We start from the raw sequence: 13341 nt of genomic DNA, 5'->3' as shown, positions 1-13341 counted from the left end.
CTTTATAGCTCATGTATGTAGAAAAGCTTTGGCAAAATGTGCTTTGTTCTATCTCTATTTATGAATCCTCCCTTAAGATGTGTTATGTATGCTGAATTATCTCTGTATAAAATTGTGGGTAGATTGTCATATTTCACACCACATTTTTCTCGAATGAGATGTATCATGGACCTCAACCATATACATTCTTGTCTTGCTTCATGAATAGCTATTATCTCAGCATGATTCAATGAAGTGGCTACGATAGACTGCTTTGTATATCTCTAAGATATGGCAGTACCACCACATATGAACACATAGCCTATTTGAGATCGAGCTTTATACGGGTTAGATACGTACCCAACATCAGCATGACCAATAAGATCGGAACTGCAATCTTTAGAATAAAACAAGCTCATGTATTTTATCCCATTTTGATGTCTCATAGTAGGAGCAGAAATATACCTTGCTAACAAATTGACTGAAAAGGCTATAGGCCTTGTAGTATTTACAAGGTACATGAGTGCATCAATTGCACTAAGATATGATACTTCATAACCAATCCAATTCGATATATTTCGAATTTTAGCAAATAATCTATTGCTTTGAAAACTCTCCAAGAGTTCCAGTGATGTTCAAGCAATAATCTTATACAATATAAGGATTATAAATAAGTTTCTCAGAAACTTTTATATGCTTCAAGCAGTTTGAATCCTTAAAAGTTTTCTCATAAGTTTTGTCAAGTGACAATATTCAACATTTCATGAGTGACATCTTCAAGTGTCTGGACTGCAAAACTGCAAATCAAATAAGTTTTACACTTACCAAAATGCATCCTTTCATGTCACTTGATAAATGTTTCTACGTCAGCATGCTTAAATAAATGTAGAATTCATATCCTCGTAATCTTTCATATTGTGCCAATATTGTGTCAAAGATATTGATGATATATTATTTCGTATCGGTTCACAACGAGACATGAAATTTTGAGATCTCATCACTTCATTATTTTCAGGTACATAAACCTCTCTTAAGGTTTCATGAAGTGTTATGTCATAGGCTCTTCAAGCACATGTTACCTTCTTATTATGATTATTTTCTCCTTATTTTATATAAGTACTAGTTCATTTGGAACCGATTGGTTTATCACGCTTCACGCATGCATAGACTTTGTCCTTTAGAGACATAAAATAGGAGCACTTGCAGCTTAAATATGAGATGCATTCGGCATTTGACTTGAATTATCTTTTGAATGAGGATCTGATGTAATTCCTAAAATACTTCATAGTTGCTTATAATCTCCCCCTTATGTTAGGAAAGCTAACATACATCCTCCATCTTTTTTGATGGATCCATCTTTGTGCATCATGGTACATTCATTAATCGTATACCGCACATCAAAACTATTAGATGGAATAGTTGGTTCATGACCTTGAACCAATTGAGGGGAGAAATAATCATAATTTATTGGTCTAATACATACAAGTGTTGTTGTATGCAACATATCATATTTCAGATCAACACATGAAGCTTTGTTCTCATTAGCGATGGTTTAGCTATTTATCGAAGGCATTCAATGCCAAACCATCATCATTAAGATAACTTTCTTGATTGCACAATCTGAAAATTATGTTCTTAACTCAATTTTGTTGAGCAAGCAACTTTATGAATGTCAAACTGCAGGTTGACAATGAATGTACATGTAATCATCTTATTGATGCATCTTTTCAACATATCACATGATAGGTGAACGGGCCCCTATTCACCTTTTATTCTTTTCAAATTTTGAGGGATCCAATCCCAAAATTAGTTGGTACAACTAACTTATCATGAGAACAAGCAACATTAAAGTTCAGGAAGAATTTTCTAATTCTTCAATATATGTTAAATACTCAGTATGCACATCTTCAGGATATCACAATTGTTCATGTCAACTTATGAACTTTTAATCTAGTAAACTCCAAGTTTACCTTGATATGTATTTTTGCTTTAGTAAATTTCCGATTTACTATTATATGAATAAATTTCAGATTTACTACTTCAGAAGTAGATTTCAAAATTATTCAATCTCTTTCGGAGATGAGTTGTATACAATTACAATCAAGTGCATATTTGTATTAATAAGTTTCTCATTCCCCAGGAATTGAATATAATCGTGCCTTAAGCCTATCAAATTATGATAGCTTATAACCTCTTTCAAGATTTTGCTACTTCAGAAGCAAATCGAGGCATACATATGATGTAGAGAATTCTTCTCTAGTATATCTTATAATCATATAAGCGTGTGAAAATATCGTCACTTTTGATGATCATTATCATATTATTCCTCCACACGTATATTCGTGCATTTAATCACTTGTCTTCTTTCAAACATATTATGCACTGCAACTAAATACCCCTCAAGAATGAAGTAAGTTGTCATATTTCAGACTTATCATATATTGCTACCACATTCACTTCATGGAATGGAGCATATTTAATAGGTCAAATTTCATGACTTTTCATTAAACACCCATTATTTTGCCTTAGCCACCATAATATCATCAATATAGTGTATTGAGATTCAAACTCAACATCTTATCCATTTAAAGGTGTCTTAGGCATGAATCGATGGGACTTGAACCTAACATATTATCATCCTTTTTGATAATATTATTTTTGAAGAATAAATTTAAAATATAAATGGTTCCAAACCAATTATTTTTCCTCAAATCCAATAATAATTATATTAATAGTAGCAAAATAAAGATAACATAAAGAATTACTAGCCTTGAAATCCTTCAAATTTATAATCTCACCTTGTTTGGCAGAGTCTCGTGCTGATAACGTGTTATAAAGCAAGAAAGAATAAAGAAGAAGAGTAGAGAGAGTGAGTCTTATTTCTTCTCTTGAGGGATGAGAGATCATAAGATTGTCAATACAATGAACAAAACCCCTCTATTTATAGGGGAAATTTACTCCTAGTCTGAGTAAAAGATGGATGCTTCAAATCCTAATAGATATCAAAGTAGATCTTGATAGACATTCACTATAATGTAAATACATTTATAACATAATCCTTTTTTTGTGAAGATTGAGAAGAAGAAAAATAATGTTTCGGGGTGGGTGGGGGGTGGGGGCAGGGGTGGGTGTTAGATGTGCATGGTACTGCTCTTACTAATCATTAATGTAGATTTTAATCTTTTTCTTTTATTGCTATCAGTTTATAATGTAGTAGTTAAATTTGTGTAATATGAATTGCACATATTTAATGTAAACTAGTTTAGTGTACGTGTTTTGCACGTATATAAAACGTTAATAATAATAAATGCATGAAAAAAATAAATTACTATGTTCATTATATTCTTAAGTACAAAACTTTTAAAATATAATACGAATAAAAAATGATTACCTCTTCGTTAACTAAATATCATAATTTTTTAAGTACCTTCATTTTGTTGACAACCTTCATGTTGTTTAACACCTCTTCCACTCCAAGATATTGTCTTCTTTACTAAAAATAGATGATTTACAATACTTTTTCTGCTCTTTTCTAGCTGTCATGTTTATTGAAAATAGTTGTTCTCAAATATCGATTACTTTAAAAATCAAGAAAGAATTAATATGACTATTTTGTTTTCTCAAATAATAAACTATTATTATGATTATATAGTAAATATAACTTTATCTATTGTAGAGTATTCTAATAATGAAGGACAAATATATTATAAACCTACAAAGATTAGTCCATCATAAAAATGCTAGGTTAAGCATATTTATACATTTGTAAAATGGTAAGTTGTTGCTTTGTTCATTTTCTTTTAGTTTGTAGTATGTAAATTTCCAAATTTTTGTTGCAATGTTGAGAATTGTAAGAGCATATACTGAACAATATTTAGAGAAAGCCGATTGTTGGATAACCATTAACTTTGATGTCCTGCATTAAAGTTTCTTACTTGAGAGATTCAAACTATAGAGGACTAAATTTTAAAATTTTATATCGTGAAAACTATGTTTTAAATATAGTATCAAGTTAGTTCAAATTTTCGGTGCATAGCAAATTTCCTTATGCTATTCAACTATGCATATAAATTTAATTTGAGTATTTATTCAAAATATAGAATAATTGAAACTTTGAAAAGAATAAACAAGAATAACTAATTAGTAGCTGGAGAAGACTAAATTAAACTTGAACTACAAATGACAACGTAATATACCACTTGAAAAATTGAAAAATATAATAAACAATATGACAATCAAGTATATCAGAACAAAACGATTAAATCTAACTTTCACACCAAAAAATAAATATTAACAAAGCAAAAACTATATCCAAATAATACGATAATCGAGATATCATAACAACATGATTATGCCTAATCTTTACATAAAAATTTCTTAAAGTCTGACTGATCATTCATCTACCACCTGTAAACCACAATAAATAATACGAAAATATTGAGATATAAGAAAAATATGATTACATCTAACCTTTACACAAAATTAATTATCATAGCTTGATCAAATATTCATCTACCACCTCTAAACTAAAACAAAACAATACGATAATAGGATATACAAAATAATATGATTAAACCTACCTTTTACACACCCATCCTTCACGAAATACCTAACAACTTCAAACTATAAGTACTATAAAAAAAATATAGTACAAATCAATACAAACACAAGGGTACATAATTACAACATATCAAGAACTAAATATTACTGAAATAATATATCAATACATATTCTGATATTTAGAATTTTTTCCGTAATTGCCTTCTCTATATGTTCCTAAATCAGGGCTCAAAATCATAATTTATTGTATTTGAACGAAAATTGTACAAAAAACATCATCCCTACTATTTAGAATTACAAGAATAAAGTTATATGTAAGAATACTTTTATGCAGTAATTTTATAATATTGAGGGAAGGAATTCAAAGCAATAAAAGTTAATGAATCTATATATATATAAAAGCAAAACTTAGGCTTAGATAAGATGCCACGTGTCAAGCTATTGAATTAACCACGTAACAATTTTTAAGATAATATTTAATAATATTGTAATAAAAAATTTAAATTAGAAAATATTAGAAAGTTTGAAACTTTCAAAAGATGCAGTAAATTTAAAAATAATGAAACGTGGGTCATTTCAAACAACTTTTTAACCCAATAAAAAAGATGCATTAAATTTAAAAAAAGAAACTTAGTCCTAGACAAGATTTTTATTAAAAATAATAATACTTTAAAAGAAAAACAAAAAACTTTTATTAGCTTAAATCTAGCAACCATAGTTGAAGAGTTCTAAATAAACTCTAACTATTTCAAAATAATAATAATAATAGTAATAATCTATTAATAAATAATAGTACAACTCATAATATTACATTTGGGATGATATATTTAACAAAAAAATATTAAACACAATATAATAATAATAATAATAGTAATAACAATAAACATAATAATTGTCGTAGTAATAGTATATAGAAGACATGTAGTAGTAATTTTTTAATTTAGAAAAAAAACGTTGCGGTTAGTAGTAGTAGTAGTTGTTATAATAATAATAATAATAATAATAATAATAATAATAATAATAATAATAATAATAATAATAATAATAATAATAATAATAATAATAATAATAATAATAATAATAAATAAATCTCTCTCTCTCTCTCTCTCTCTCTCTCTCTATCTATCTATCTATCTATCTATCTATCTATCTATCTATATATATATATATATATATATATATATATATATATATATATATATATATATATAAAGGCAAAACAAAATCAAGACAAGATGCCACGTATCAAGCTATTAAAATAGCCACGTGGTAATTTTTAAGATAATGTTAAAAAAATATTTTAAGACAAAGTTAAAAATACTGTAATAACAATTTTAAATTAAAAAACTAAGTATTTGAATTTGAATAAATTATCCTTTTACAAAAAAGATTTTCATTATCTTAAAAATAGAAACTAATAATTAAAGAGTTATAATAGATATATACTATTTCAAACTTATCTCATATCAAATTTAATTATTATAAAATATATTTAAATTTAATTTATTTACATATTAGGAAATTTATATCTATAATAATAATTAGTTATAGTAGTGTTGGCAATTGTATAGTATGTACATAGTATGTAGAACAACAACAACAACAACAACAATAACAACAACAACAACAACAATAATAATAAAACAAAAATAGCAATAGTAGTACATACGTAAATGGTGAATAATATGATTTGATTTCAAATAATTTTTTAATTTAAATATAATATTAGAAGATAAATATGCAGAATATTTAAAAAATTAAAGATAATGAAGAACTTATCTTCTTTCAACAAATTGAAATATTATTTGAATTTGAATGAAAGTTGAAATGGAATGAAATTCTACTTCTTAATCTATTTGAATTTGAAGTACATAACTTTTCTAAAAAAGATTTTTATATAATGTGGTTTGATTTCAAACAATTCTTTTAATTCAAATATAATATTAGAATATAAATATGAATTGTATTTAAAAAATTAAAGAATTATTTTTAGTGGTAGTAGGGAATCTATAGACTATATCTATAAAAAAAAAATTAGTTGTAGTACTGCTGGCAATTGTAGTAATAGTACGTACATAGTATGTAGAATAACAACAACAACAAGAAGAAGACAAAAAATCGCAATAGTAGTACATATGTAAATGGTAAAAAGTATTATTTGATTTCAAATAATAAAAATATGTAAATGGTAAATAATATGATTTGATTTCAAATAATTGTTTAATTCAAATATAATATTAGAATATAAATATGCATTGTATTCAAAAAAATTAAAGATAATGAAAAACTTATCTTCTTTCAATAAATTGAAATATTATTTGAATTTGAATGAAAGTTGAAAGGGAATGAAATTCTACTTCTTAGTCTATTTAAATTTGAAGTACATTATCCTTTTAAAAAAGATGTTATAACCAGAAAACAAGTCGAATTTTAACCAAGTATAAATTTTAAAAATAAACGTGTCACTATCTTTCAGCAATTTAAATTTTTAGTGATTATCTAAATAATCTTTACTGATTATCTCAACTAAGATAATGACACTTCAAACAGATAACAATTTAATATGTTATTCATCTTTATCTCAACTATACAATTCAAAAACTAAAGCATCATTATAAATAGATAAATCAATAGTTTCAGTAACATCCCAAAAAATACAGAGTTTTCAATATCCAGTTAAAAAATATCTACCAAAATTAACCTTATTCATGAAATTTCAAATACAAAAATGCAATGGAACTTAAAAATTCACGTAGTACGATTGTGGAATATTTCAGGAAATGAAAATCCCGATAAACTGTTATCAATAGAAATGCTTTTGCAAGACGAAAAGGTATATGTAATTTATGCATATTTCTTATTTTAACAATTTCATTTGCTTTATAATACGCTCAACTATGAATTCTTATTTATTTGCAGGGTGATCGCATTCAGGCATCAATTGGAACCTCTGTTTTCACTAAGCTCACCGAGAAAATTCAAGAACAAGCATTATATTTTATGAAAAATTTTATTATTGTACCGAACAGGTCTAAAATCAAAACCAACAATCACACAATGAAATTGTTGTTTACCCACAGAATAGTAATACAGAAAACAGATGATCCACGATTTGATCAGTCCATCTTTAAATTTCACCCGTTTGAAGATTTGATCAACCAAGTCGATGTTGATGAGAATAAATTGTTTGGTAATTTTTTTTCATTTATTAACTCTTCTATTTCACATGAGTTATCTTCTGGATCACTTGAAGTTAAAACTATCAAGCAATTAGTTGAGTGCATGGATGTAAGTAACACTATTTCATTACTAATTTATATTTTGATAGATGACTATTTTTTAAACTGTGTTATTTTTAATAAAATATAGGAAGTAAGCTTCTGTGTTGTTGAGAGCATAATACACATAGACCTTGATAAAAAGTAGTCATACCTGAGTTGCAAGGATTGTAATAGGAAGGTTGAAAAAATTGACGATAAGTTTTACTGCAAAACGTGTCAAGTGCTTAAAATTATGCAAATCACAGGTATGATAAAAATCATAAACACATTTGATTACAATTGCAACATAAAATATAAAATTATAATAAAATATGTCTTACCGGTATAAATTATTCTTGAGAATAACAGATGACACTGGCTTTATTTCTTTGTTACTTTGAGATCAACATGCAATGAAACTTATAGGAAAGACTGCCAATGAATTAATGAAATAATCACTCAAGGTAATATATATATATATATATTTTACTTTTTATTTATCATACCATTTCTAATAACAACATCTATTTTAGAATATTGGTGTTATTGATGTGACATCATATCCATTGGAGTTGTATTATATTTTGGATAGAGAGGTTATGTTTAAAGTGGCCGTCAAAAAAGACAACATCGACAAACATGACGAGGTTTACACTGTTCTTAAATTTAGCGATGATAAAGATTTCATCAAGCAATATAGTCCTCCACCAAGTGAAGATACATACACTGTATGTTATATTAGTCACATAGAAATTTCAGACAAATTGAAATTATTTTATTTATGTTAAAATTTATCACCTTGAAATATAAATTGTTGTTGATATTATTAATTTTCTTTCATAGTATCCAGAGTTCAACCATGAAAATCTTGCATCTAGAGATGATGAACTAACGGTGAATTCATGAACTTATTTTATTTATATATGTATGGAAGTATCATAAATATAACTAATTTTCACTATCTTTGTTAACTGAGCTTTCAGGATTCTATAGTTGAGAATGATGTGATCTCTATTTCAAATACCCTAGCAAAGAGGAGTATATCCAAGAGTGAATCATCTGTGGTAGAAGTTGATGATCCCAATGCACAACTTTCAAGCAACAAGGTTAAAAGAGTCGTAAAAAGGGAGAAAATCACATGAATGAAGCTCATTGGCAGAAGACTTAGAATAAGATCATTCAATTGGATGTCATATTTTTAGTGATTAATTTCAGCATTTGATTTATATTATTATGAATATTTTGATGGTGACAAGTACAATTTATTCAAGTTTTCGTATTTTGATATCTTATTGCGATATACTTTCTCTACTCCATACCAATTTTTGTTTCATGCATTTGGTATTATATTATGCATAAAAGTACTATTATATTGATCCATAGGAATGCAGGTGTTGGCAAAAAATAATTAAATTACAGTCCAAAAATTTTTGATGTTTAAAAGGAAAATACCTTGATGGTTTGGAAATCCAGCAAATGACTAACCAGCTTTGCTGATGTAGTCTTCCCTTTACCCGATATACCACTCAATAGAAGTTTTTTATTAGCACTAGACATTTTGTTTTTTTCCCTCCCCCTCACTAGCTGCTTTTAGGAAATGCTCATCCCAGCTCTCTAAAAATCAATTTCCATATGAGCTTAAAAAATAGATGTAAGATTAACCAGATGAAATTAAATTTGCTAAAGGAATCATACTTGATTTGATCATTATTTCCACCTAATTTAGCATTTGAAATTGCCCAAGCAGCCTCTGTCTTTATCTCAAATTCAGCATTTTGTAGCAGATAGACAAGAGGGGCAATAATGCCAGCCTCGATCACAACTTGTTTAAATTAAACCCTTTTTTGTATCATTGTACATTACTGAACACATTGAAAAGGTTCTCTTTCTCTAACTTATTTTCATTCGTCTGTCAATTGATAAAAGAAGAGCAAATACCTAAATTTGATTTCGATTACCAGCTGTAAGGTTTGAGATTGTCCAGCAAGCTTTCTTTTTAATTCTTTTTTTTTTATATATAATTTTGCGTTAAAAGGTTAAGAAGGCAGACAAGAGCATGATGGTCAATCATAACCTAAATAAAATGGATTCATCAATGTCCATCAGAGAAAGAATCCAGCTGATAAATTAGGTAGGACATAATTTTCTTTAACAACCAAAAAATGTAGATTCATTTTGTCCATTTCATTTCCACCACATTTGAATGGTAGCAAAAATGGAAGGTTGCAACTAACTCCTCGCTAATGAAGTATATTCCTTTGCCTTACAATATACCCTTTTGGAGCTTCCCCACCATCCCCACAAGTTAATTCGATTTCACTCTCATCTTATGTTTCAAGACCAAAAATTTAGAAAAATGTCCTTTCTACCCTATTCCTTCTCTTACACACTCAATTAGAATAAATGACTTCAGTGAACAAATAAAGTTCCTGAGCGAGCACAAAGTAAACAGAATGATGTGGTGCAACACCATCCATGCGTCAGTTGAACAGTGAAAAGTTTATTCTAGAAATAATCATGACAGTAACACACACCATAAACCCCTTATCCAAGTAGGCAAATGTGAAAATCGAAGTACACGAATGAGTTGGTGAAGACTTTGGTAGCAACCTCTCCTAAACATGGCAGAAAATGCATGGGAACTAATTGACTAGCTTAATCTTAACATCATTTTTTCTTTGATATTATAATATAGTTGAGTATCAGAATTAACATCGACTAGAGCTAGATTTAATTATATTTTTTTCTCATCTGCAATAATTTAGCCAAACAAAAAAAAGGATGCTAGACAACTGACGTACGGATGGATTAGATATTGAGATTCATGTTTTCACAAAGACTCATTTAAGAACTAAATGAGGAAAAAATAAAATTCAAACATGAAGAATTAACTACAGCAGAGAATCTTATATATATATTGCCCATGGGAGGATGATAAATACCTAAGTTTGGATATTGTCTTCTATGATAATGTTACCAACAGTGCGCAAGCCGAGAATGAGAACAGATGGTGAAGAATGACTACTCACAAAAGAAGATGAAGGCAGTAAGACACGTATGATTTTAACATAAAGAAAATCCTTAAAAAATAGAAGTAAGATCTATGACTCATAGTAGCAGCTCAACAAGGCAGGGACAAACTCCAGATTCAATAACAACCTAAATTTTGTCTTTAGTTCTATCAAAAAGATATGAAAGAGCGCAACATGCATCTGTCAAGATTTCTTCATCGTTTGAGTGGACAAGGCGAGCAAGAGTGGGGAGTGCTGCTTTTGTCTGAGCAATGAATTTCGAAAGGCACAATCAAAAGTAATATAAATATCTGAAAAAACTAAAAGATTAAAATAAAATTTTTCTTTAAAGTCAAACCTACTCAAACTGCGGCTGAGGCTTGCCCCTACAGAAGTTTGACAATGTCCAGGTAGCATTTCTCAGCATAGACAGCTTTGTATGCTCATTAAATTATGTCAGCAACGACACTAAGGCTTCATGGCGAAGCATAAGGTCACGATACTTGGGAGAGTCACCAACAATATTTCCCAAGCCCCAAAATGCCTATAAAAGTAAATGAAATATCAAACTAAAAGTACTTTTAACTTTCTAGAAAAAAATTGGCATAGTTGGTGCTTCATAGACATGATATCATGACAATTATTATTAAAAGAAACATGAACCTCTAGCCCTCTTAAGTTTATAGTTTTTCCCTGTTCACGGACATCGTCGCTTGGTGAACTTAGAAGATTGACGAAAATTGAAATAAAATCATAATCAATCACAACTTTAGTGTTTTCTGATGTACCAGATGCAATATTTGTAAGAGCCTATGCTGCCTCAAACTAGATCATAGGATGCCAAAGATGTAAAATTATAAATAAAGACACACTACCCCTCAAAATAAAGCAATAGATTTTTTAACAACCTACAGTTGAGGATAGTTATCTCTAGAAAGAAATTCAACGAAGCGTGGAACTAACCCAGACTGTATCACTTCCTCTATAGGAGGATTGATTTCTGCCAACACAACCAGAAGAGAAGGCAATACTAATTAAGAAACAGAGATACAAAGAGGAAAAACGTTCATTGCGAAGGTGATAAATAGAAACACATTTAGCAAAAAGCAAAGCAAAGCAAAACTGACCCATTGAAAGTAGTTTCCAGAACTGTGTTGTAAATTCAAGTTGCATACTGCTATCATCAGACCAAACTTCAACAATCATTTCTAGAAGATTTTCCAGTTGAAAGGTTATAAACCAATATAATCAAAGAAGATAATTTTGTTGCTGGAGCAGTAAGACACCGTTTTTGGTGTAATATTACCCCTCCATCCCAATAAGGGTGACTACATGTGAAGTAAGTGTCGATTAATCTAATTTTTCAGTGTACATTCAATAATAGATGTCTTCTTTTTTCTAAAATAGTTTTTTCAAAATATCTATTTGACTCTCCAAACAGTGATTCTGGCGCTTCTCCTTTGCAGACAAGGGAGAAACATAGCAGACCATATATTTAAACTCCTTAGCTTTCATACCTAACTATTGAAAATATTATGCTTCTCTAACAATTAAAAAATATCCTTAAGAACTCGAAAGGATGAGCATCAAGTAACCATTTATTGCACTAGCAATGGAAATAAAAGATAGAATCCAACAAGGAAAAATGAGGCTAAGAACTGACTGAAGAACGAATGAACACTGAGTAATCATTGACCACGTTAGCCATTCAAATAGAAACTGAATCCAATAAGGATAAGTGAGCCTAACAACAGAATAAAACAAGTAATTGACGAAAATCTATACTAGAAAGCATGAATATTTTAAAACAGTAAGGTGTTTGTGCCAAATACATTCAGAACTTAGAAGCACTTTGAAAAAACTTGGTCAAACATATTCTATATGGTGAAACAAATATATACAAGGATGCATTGCCATCCAAACCTCCAGAAGATATAGTAAACAAGTGTATGAATCCACTAATAGTTTCTGCAGGTGCGGGTAAATTTTTTCAATCCCAATTATAGAAAACAAACCTCGAATATATAAGGTATGAGCTTGAACCTAGAGTTTATGTAAGCATCATCTCCTTTGACAAAACTCTCTAACAAAGTAGAATCCTCTAAAGGGCTATTCATCATATAGTAGAGAGAAAAGTTGTATGTTGTAAACTTGAGACCTAAATACAAGTGACAAACCAGAAAAATAAACATATGGTTAGCAACTTTATAGGAAATGAAAGAAAATGATTATTTTGTCAAGCATACTTTTGTAGATTTAAAGGAAATGAAAGAATTGTTAAGCATTTGTTTAGCAGCTTTATAGTAAGAAGAATTCTGAACCACCCTTTGTTGCATATTTCTGCAGAGAAAAGATATTGAGAAGTAGACTCATAGGTACCCTCAAAAAATATGATCATTGTATTTTCATTAAATAACAAAAGCCCGAATATCTACAAATCTCACCGTTGAATCAGAAACAAGTGGTGAAAGGTCAACTATATTGGCCATGAATATATATATATATATATATATATATATATATATATATAT

General features: G+C 28.8%; 1 pseudogene; it reads right to left on the bottom strand.

Annotated features, from left to right (window-relative positions):
- Positions 1-4375: 4375 nt before the first annotated feature.
- Positions 4376-12037, bottom strand: LOC107874074 (annotated as a pseudogene).
- Between the last annotated feature and the right edge of the window lie 1304 nt (positions 12038-13341).

The sequence above is a fragment of the Capsicum annuum genome, chromosome 6 (genome assembly GCF_002878395.1).
Source record: "Capsicum annuum cultivar UCD-10X-F1 chromosome 6, UCD10Xv1.1, whole genome shotgun sequence".
In the NCBI taxonomy this organism is placed as follows: domain Eukaryota; kingdom Viridiplantae; phylum Streptophyta; class Magnoliopsida; order Solanales; family Solanaceae; genus Capsicum; species Capsicum annuum.
Note: the sequence above shows the minus strand (reverse complement) of the source record. Positions and strands in the feature narration are given on the sequence as shown.